The sequence below is a fragment of the Ptychodera flava genome, chromosome 9 (genome assembly GCF_041260155.1).
Source record: "Ptychodera flava strain L36383 chromosome 9, AS_Pfla_20210202, whole genome shotgun sequence".
In the NCBI taxonomy this organism is placed as follows: Eukaryota; Metazoa; Hemichordata; class Enteropneusta; family Ptychoderidae; genus Ptychodera; species Ptychodera flava.
Window position 1 is genome coordinate 26,160,503 of NC_091936.1, and position 9,362 is coordinate 26,169,864.

The 9,362-nt window shown below is 38.2% G+C and overlaps 1 long non-coding RNA gene across 1 annotated transcript; it reads left to right on the plus strand.

Moving 5' to 3' along the window:
* The first annotated feature begins 1,063 nt into the window (after positions 1 to 1,063).
* LOC139139641 (uncharacterized) lies at positions 1,064 to 6,439 on the plus strand. The gene is made up of 3 exons (XR_011553851.1): positions 1,064 to 1,174; positions 5,281 to 5,376; positions 6,266 to 6,439. It is a non-coding gene; the product is annotated as an uncharacterized lncRNA (long non-coding RNA).
* The last annotated feature ends 2,923 nt before the right edge of the window (positions 6,440 to 9,362 follow it).

Below are 9,362 nucleotides of genomic sequence, written 5' to 3' on the forward strand. Positions count from 1 at the left end.
AGAATTCAAAAATCCATGGTAACTGTTAGTCCCCTAGTCTTCTATGTGTTGCTCTCTGGCTGGATCTTGTGTACAAGTAGATGTATGTTTCACTGTCAATTGAGTGTCCTATGACCGAAACTCTTCTTAAACTACATCAGAGTCAGAGCTACATGTATCACTGTCACTGCCAGTATGTAGTAGCAGGGCAGTAGTTGTATTAATTTTTATTTTGACAATATTTTTGTTCAGTTTATACAATTGTGTTCTTGTTCTACTCCCTACAGAATGTTGAGCTATCCAGTATTCAGCTTGCCAACACAGCCTACATGTACCGTGCATTTGCATCATTCAATTATCACCAATATTTAGACAAACGGGCTTTGTTGAAAAACTGAATATTGTGTTTTTCAGCAGCATGCTGTAGAGAGACACCAAGAAACTGTGTTTGATAAATTGCATAGAAATGTTGAAAAATTATCAACAGTTGTAGCTCCTGCCCCATTACAAGGCCAACTTGTTCTACGAAAATTTAATGACATTCATACAATTTTAGACTTTTTCGAGATTAAAGACATAAAATGAGACAAAGCGGTGTTTAATTATTACTAACATTAGAACCATTGGCCGACATCAAAATGTTGGGAGTCAAAATATTTTCAGGTCCCCCCCCCTATAGGCAGAGCAAAACTTTCAAGTCCCCCCCTCGACTACCCCAAAAATTTTCGAATCCCCCCCTGAATTCCTCCAGCCCCCCCCCTCACCACTTTTTTTGAACGCGGCCTTATAGATATGCTTACTAGGCGCTCTTGCAGGTTACAATAAAGACACTCCAAAATGTAAACAACCAAAGCATATCAAGCTTTGATCTAAATTGCATCACAGAAGTTGAAGAACATTGAAACGTGCCATAAATGACGTTACCAAAACGAGGCAGAAATATCAGTGGTTCGCATAAAAAAGAGAATTGAATATCTCAGGAACGATTTTGACTTGTTTATTTTGCCAAGTGTATCATTCAACAAGTAGTGAAAGCACAAGGCCTTGCTGATTGGTTATACTTACCACATTATTACAGGTGTACGTGCGTATGCCAGATGTTGTAAAAGAAATGATCTGCGATGTAACTACGTAGAAAGTCTGAAGTCCGGAAGTGGTGACGACGCACTCACTAAAATAACAACTCAGCTGACGGGTAAGTTTTTGTCTGCTTTATAAGGTTCACTTCAGTTTCATGTTCTATATGCACAAACAATGTAACAATATAAGGACTAAGAGAACAAATGCCAGTATCCGATGTGCCTTTACCCTGGCAGTACGGACCATATTTTGACGAAAACTTAGGGAAGAACCTGCACAAAAAATAAGTGTTTCACTATTAGAATCTATGTGCTATGTCAAGTGCTCTACCGTTCTAATGCTATCATCAAAGTCCTTTTATTCTGTACTGTCTGTGTGCAGAAAAAAAAATTGTCACGAAAACTGAAAATTAATGATTTGAATATTTTAATAGTGTATTTTCAGCATTGACTCCCTTGTACCCTTGCCGTCTATAGAACAGCTACTTAGTGTCCAATTCAGAAAGTATATGAATGTTCTGTAACTTTCGTGTCCTCGTGTTCAATGATCGAATAAATTAACCATGAGCAGAAAAGAATGAACGGTAGGCTTTCCCCTGTGTAACTAAACTGAGTGTGTTGTACCCAATAATTACTCTCTGAATTTCAACCATTTCACCTTTTTCTTGACTTCTTCATCATTTCCTCTATTTTAATTCTTTCGTCTTCGTGACGTTGCAAATAACAAAAATATGAACTGAATGATGTCTCGTTTTTGATATCACTGCGTACTGTACTGTGCTGTACAGACAAACTTTGTCATCACACTGTACCTGTGTGCAGTGCATGACATATATCATCTGGAGCTTCAAGTAAAGTCTGTTCACTTGTTGATTTAAAACTAGCTGTAAAACGCGCCGAGGCAAATGTCTTCATATTGAGTACTTAGTATATTCAGAAAAAAATGTACTGCCGTTTCATTTTGGCTGAAGTGGCTTGACTAAGTTGTGCTAATTTGCATAATTATCGATTACAGGAATTTGAAGATATTGAAAAGTATGCACTACTGAGAACAATGACTATACAAGCATACATTTATATATTTATATTATAGCAAAATTGGCATTCTACTGTTAATTGATTTATTATTTGCATAATTTGGAAAACTTTTTTGCAATTTCTGCGACAATACTAAATATCATGCAAATAATCCTACGGTATCTTCTTGGTAAGATTAAGACATATAAAGACTTGATTAGCTCTTGTGAATATCTACAGATTTATACTTGACTGTCATACATTTATAAATGCTAAGCGAAATGTTCAAAATTGTGAAATGGGGTTTGGAATCTAATGAGAGTTTATCAGACGAATTTGCATAAAGTAGACCTTTCCATTTGAAAAAATAAAACCTAAAATACCACGCCAGAATATCACTGTAAGAGTTTACATGAAGTATCAGGACTCAGGGGTTTAGACAATGTTTGGTTTGCACTTCAATCTACTAAAGTGTATTTGCATATTGATGATTTTGAGTTTGTGCTTTTGTTTATCAAAGAAGAAACAATTCTTGGGTGACATTAAGTGCGACACCTGTACAATATTGAAATACTACTACATTTGCTTAGAGTGGTTAATATGCGGGCGCGCACACACACTCGCACACATACACACATACATAGACGTGCATACATTGTACTTACATACATACATACATACATACATACATACATACATACATACATACATACATACATACATACATACATACATACATACATACATACATACATACATACATACATACATACATGTAGACAGAGCATGCCCAATTTGCCAAAACAAACAAGTAGGAGATGAGATACATTTTCTTTTTCATTGCAAAGGATACACAGACATTAGACATGATTTTTTCAGTAAACTTAACATTTGTAAAAACGCATTCAGAGGCACACAAGACCTTGTAAGCATCTTTTCAAGGACAGATAAAGCATCACTATGTGAATTGGGAAAATACATACATACATGTTTTAAACTCAGACAAGACAAAATGAAAAAGGCAAAGTAAACTATTTATGAACCTTTAATATGTTGACCTCATGTATAGATATTTATATTTATATATATATTATATATACTCTTTCATTGTTGTTTTTGCAAAACCTTTATTGTACTTTATGATCAAGATCCCAACTGGGATACGATTTCAATAAAGGCTTACAATATACAATATACATACATACATACATACATACATACATACATACATACATACATACATACATACATACATACATACATACATACATACATACATACATACATTTGTAAGCACACACCGCTACACAGGATATGGCGTTCAAGGAATTTAATAAGCAACAGTGGACAAATACAAAGCAGTGATAACCTAACTACGGAAAATACAATGTCAAGCAATACTACGAAAGTAAAATCAAGGCAAAAAACCATTTCAAAACTAAGCACAAAATAACTCAAAGATTGGGTGAGGGGTCTCCGCCAGTCTGCTTCCTGGGCAAAGGTTTGGGTTGCAAAGTTGTGTTTGCAGACCTTTGGAAAGCCGAAAGTGAAAGTGGTTCCACCGGGCCGGTTGAGACCACCTTCTTGAGTGGGGGTACATGCAATGGACGGCCAAAGCGGAGGACAGTCAAACAGACTGGACGGAGAGACCCCCATGAAAGTGTATGTATGAATGTATGTTTGTAGGGAGTATGGGTTGGTGACGCTCGAAACCAAGTTGACTCGCTTGGTTCGAGATGAAAGTATGGGACTCGCGGCCAAAGGGCAGCAGCACCGCTCGGGGGAGTTGTGGGCTCACGGCCCGAGGGGCTGCAGCACGACTCGGGGGGAGTTATGATCTGGGGGGACAGGTGCCCTGTGCAGCCCCAGTATGAGGGTGCAATGATGTTTGGTGCTTGTGCAATGGGGGATGACGCTCGAAACCAAGTTGACTCGCTTGGTTCGAGATGAGAGTATGGGATAAGAGCCCCGAGGGGCGGCAGCACGACTCGGGGGGGGGGGAGTTATGGGCTCACGGCCCCAGGGCTGCAGCTGGGGGACAGGAGCCCCTGTGCGGCCCCAGCATGAGGGGTGCAATGGCGGCTGGTGCTTGTGCAATGAAAGTATGGGATACGAGCCTAGAGGGGCGGCAGCACGGCTTGGGGGGGGGGGGAGAGAGAGTTATGGGCTCACGGCCCGAGGGGCTGCAGTCAAGTGCCGTGCGCAAGAAAGATGGTAGCTAGATAGCAGGTGCTAAGGTGTCTACGTCAGCAGATGAGTAGTTAGATAGCCAGTATTAAGATGACTACGTCAGCAAAATGGAAAGCTGGAAAGCAGGTAATGAGCTGTCTACATCAGCAATGCAAAGTGACTTCGGGACATGTTTGTTCTGCAGGCGGCCTAGCTCCGTGGACTTACAAACTAGATTTGTGTTAACACACAATTCCTTATTACATGCATACATACATACATACATACATACATACATACATACATACATACATACATACATACATACATACATACATACACAACATACATACATACATACATACATACATACATACATGCATACATGCATACATGCATACATGCATGCATGCATACATACATACATGCATGCATGCATACATACATACATACATACATACATACATACATACATACATACATACATACATACATACATACATACATACATACATACATACATACATACATACATACACACACTACTCACTCATACATACATAAATATAACATACATACATACATGCATGCATGCATACATACATACATACATACATACATACATACATACATACATACATACATACATACATACATACATACATACATACATATATACATACTGTGATGATTTTTGGGACTACATTGTTTTGTGCCCATGTATACCATTCATATGTATGAGTAAACAGTGATCCTTTCACTGGTGTATGGATATGTACGTGCTTACCATGGAGGTACTACCTCCATGTTTATACCATGTGCTTTTTGGAGTTATGGCGTTATGCAATAAAGGTCTTAGTGTTCAGTTGTAAAGAACAAGACCTCGTCATGATTGAGTTTGCATATCGGTGGATGCGAGACCATGACACATACATACATACATACATACATACAAACATACATACATACATACATACATACATACATACATACATACATACGTTATAATAATATTTGAATTTGTCATTTGCATCAGGCTGTTCTGTACACACAAACTGGAAATATATAGATGGTGCGTACCCTGAAGTCGATAAGGACAGATGCAGTGCGTATAATGGAAACGGGGGACAAGGTATGCCTGCTGTGAATAATTTATGCACTACTTGTATAATTTATATCAACGACTTTGGCGACCGGTCAGTTTTTCCCGCCCTGGGGGGAGGGTTGTCCTGTTCGTGAATTTCGTAATGAGTGGTCACCATGTTTTTGAATCACTTAATAGGTGAGTCCAGTGTGTTTTAAATTACTACGTTCTGGGGCTAATAATTTCATAAAATGCATCATACCAGCCGATAATTGCTTCAGTTAGTTGCAGTGTTTTGGCACGCACTTCGGGCTTGTAACTTTATGACACACCAGGGATATACATCGGTGTTTGGATCCTTGCAAATTGAAAGTCTTTTATTTCTAAAGCGTACTCATCTTCATGAAATCTACAGTTTACATACAACGCATGACAAATACCTGATACTTTATTGTTTTTATTGTTTACAATTTACAATATAACCACAGGGAATTTAGTAATCTTGTTGTTGTTGTTGTTGTTGTTGTTGTTATTGTTGTTGTTGTTGTTGATGGTGATGACGATGATGACGATAATAAAAAATATTAAAAAACAATGTGTCATTCCTTGCTGTTGTTTGTCGATGTTGTAGATAATTGTAAAAGAAAACTGTAATCGTGACCAAAAAACGATGTAGGTCGCCCAACGTCACTCCCGTCCTATTATACAACCAAGGGTGGAATCGAGATGCCCCTGATCAAGGCTCATCAGCCACCTTCAAGGCCCAGAAAAAACACCCCATTCACGAGCGATCGATTGAAATGTGCTATCATAGGCACTGAAATTTATCTCACTGACCTAATTTGGGCTTCACTGGCGATTTCCAAGTCGTACCCGGTCAAAATCGATCACATTTGAACTTCCCGGTTGATGGTGCATTGAAACTTTTCTCTTGAAGGTGTATGGGCATCAGCAGCCTACTGCTCAGGATTATCTCTGTCATGTGAAGAAAAATGGAGTGAGAGGAGCGGAGGCAATCTAGGGGATAGTGTTACCATAACATGCGATGCAGAATGGAGCCTTACTTCATGTCAATCATTCGCAAGGCATAGTTACAATGACGGTGCTTACGTCACAGGTAGGTTACAACTTCATTTGTAGCTTAGAGAGATAGCAGCTGTAATGTTTGGGGGAAATGCGGGAAAAATTATTATTTTGTTCCAGAAAAAAATACTGTCTCTTCTTCTTCGTCTTCCTCAAGTTAACTTACAAAGCATTCACTTTGTAATCATAACGCAACTGTGTGCAATGTTTCGTGATATTATTGTTAAATAAATCATAGACAGTAGAGAAACAGTTTCTCTATACCGTCTAAGCATAAATTTAACTCCGACCAAAACGCCAGGCATCAATTGTAAGATAAACATACCCTAGAAGGGTTTTCAAGTTGAATACTAAGCATAACATTTTGATTTTATGAGTAAAAGAAAGAATTGTATTTTAGACCTGAGTAATGAAATATGTAGGGTCTTTTAGTTTTCATGAACAACATGCACACATAGTATTTGGATACTACTTTACCGCTTAGCTTTTCTACCAACAAATCTTCGTTTACAACAAGTTGTAAAAATGTACCTGAATACTTCCCTGTTTGCTGAATGTCGCGTTGTAGTAGAAATTACAGTATGATGATGAAAAAGATGTCAATGCTTTGAGGTACATGGCAACATAGAAACAAGTGAATATATAACTGGCGTTTGTAAAGATGTCTTTGTGTGTTTTTGAACCGCATGCCCGTCTACCTTTCAAAATTTTGAGTTGACACAGAACAGACACAAAATGCCTGGGGTCTTACAAAGAAAAACATTACTTTGAAATACATCAACAGTTACGACTATTAGAGCTTTGGAATGATACGCACACAGAGGTAATTTTTCCCATCAAAATTTTACTGCAACATTTGAAGAATTTTTATGAATTTTTCTGTAATTTGTTTGATTATTTTGGACCAAACGGACATCACATTTCATCGGCTACAGGTTTGCAACAGAATGTTGGCAAAAATCTGAAAAAATTTGACTGGGGTACATTTTATAAGTGGACAAAAGTTGACTTTGGCGCTCAAAGGGTTAATCTTGCGAAAGATGGCACATAATCTTGTGACAAAGACATTTTCTTCCTCAAGGGTGATGTGCTTTATCCTAATCACACGTCCGTGTTCGGTTTTGAATATTCAGCGTCAAAAGCGAGAGCACTTACATTTTCGGAAATAAAATTAGCAGCCCTGTTCAGTGTACCCAAATTGGTAGACTCTCAACAACGCGTCTCTGTAGAATGTTGTTTCGTTAAAATGGTGAAACTGTCCTGTTCTGATACTCAGAATATCACCACAGCAGTAAATATTACATTGCTGATGAATTTTCCGAATGCGTTGCAATACTTTGGCTGGTACACTATAAAGTACCGGTAGTTGTTAGTGTTGGGCGGCCGGGGACAGATAACACAGAGGAGCTTTCGCTTTTTATGAAGGGGATAGGCCAAAGGAATCCGGGATTGTCATATTTTACAAAAGTGTCCTTTAGGAGGGTCACATTTGGCAAACTTGTGCGATTTAACCCACCTTCACAAATAGACCAAAGTGAACGTCAGCTTACGTACATGCTGTTCAAAAAACAGTGCGCAGTATATTGCACGATAAAAAGTGTGTAAAGATAGTATACAATGGATCGATAAAGTTGCATTCAACCAACCCCAAAACCTTTGAGAGTTAATCGTTCTGTAGACTGCACAAAGCGGCAGCATTAAATACCGTCAAAGTTAAATATCAATACCATTGTGGAAACAACAACAACAACGCATTTTAGAGTCAGCAGGTCAAACAAGGGCATGCATCAATTTCAAATTTTCATGTTTTGTAGCATAGGGAGAATCATATATAACATATTGGAAAAAGGTGTCACATTGTAAAGAAGGGCACATAAGAGAGTCGCATTTTAAATGATAAATGATCCAGATCCCAATCATCCTCTTGTCTACCCCTCTACAGCTCCCCTAATTTCAAAGTTATGGCTCTAATGAGTTCAACAACGAGGCCGAAAAAGGCAAATGTGAAGTTCACTTAGTTCACCACGATATATATGTATATCTTTTTATGGGTTGTCTTTCAGACTTATGTTGTTACATTTTATTCATCGATTTTAACTATTTATTCCCCGTTCGACTTCTCTGCCCATTTGTTTGAAAATATTCTGTTACTTCCAGATTCCGATGAGTGTGTAGCTGTGAATGGCGGAAACGATAACTATGTGCAGGCGGTTGTCATCTGCTGCCAATAAGCAAGATATGACAAAGCGTCCTTACGTTATGACCTGAACCATTATGCTTTGTGTGAATTACTTAAACACACTCTATCGCTACTTTTGAAAGAAATATACGTTTAAATTCATCATAGTTTATTCACTTCCAAATGAATAAAAAAATAAGCATATCTTTGAAAACGACTAGTCTTTGCTTCCTGTGTAAACTTGATACAGTTAGCATTGTAAGCATATATAAGTGTGTGAAAACCCCGGGTGCAAACATCAAATGCGATAGTCAAGACAGTAGAAGGTGTATCAGAAAACGCTTGGAAGACCGTTTGCTCTAACTCAGTCTAGTGTAGAGGTCCGTCGCCCGAGGGCGCTTCTCTCCTCTCGTACCAACGGGAAACCCTATCGAGAATATCGTGTTCCTAGGCCCGCCAAATCCGTCTTGCGACTCTTTCAAAATCAATGAATATCTACCAACTTAAAGAATTGATAACCCGCCCTCAGAAGATGATAAAATAGTCATTACCTTAACCGTTTTTCAGTGTTTTATTACATGTGCCAAATTCAGTTTATTGGTTGACTTACCATGGCAGTTTGAAATACCAAGTATTTGGGTGTGTGTTTGTGTATGTTTGAGTCTTTTAGTGCAGAATTTGAAGAATGCTGTAAAATCTATTGAATAAAGGGACACAGGAAAAATAGAAATTTAACCATTTACTTGTTGAGAACATAGAAAAAAACAAGAAG